Here is a 406-nt window from a genome sequence, read left to right on the forward strand (position 1 = left end):
TGTGGTGCTGAGTGTCTGAGCCCGGGATTCGATCTCCAGGTCATCCCGACACTAGAGCCGGTGCTCTTACTCGCTGAGCCACCTGGCCGCCCCAACCTCCAAGCATTCTTGATGAAAAAACCATAGCTGAAAAGAAAATTTGATTTTCAAACAGAACAAGCAAGAGAAGCATGAGAAGGTAAAGAGGAAACAGGAATCACCAGGAAGTGATCAGCACTGAGCTATCGGGCATCCCGACAGGGAACAACAAGAATCACAACTCGTGAGACTTTTCTCTATGTGACGATAGTTGAAGGGAATGTGTATGTGTGCATATATGGGCAGGAGGGGGTATGTGTGTACCTGTATACACAGAGGGCACAGGATCAGTCGAATAAGAAGGGATGATATCTAAAAAAAATTAAGA

This window comes from Petaurus breviceps, unplaced genomic scaffold (genome assembly GCF_028583685.1).
Source record: "Petaurus breviceps papuanus isolate PSGF00001 unplaced genomic scaffold, PetGlider_PUasm1.0 188, whole genome shotgun sequence".
In the NCBI taxonomy this organism is placed as follows: Eukaryota; Metazoa; Chordata; class Mammalia; order Diprotodontia; family Petauridae; genus Petaurus; species Petaurus breviceps.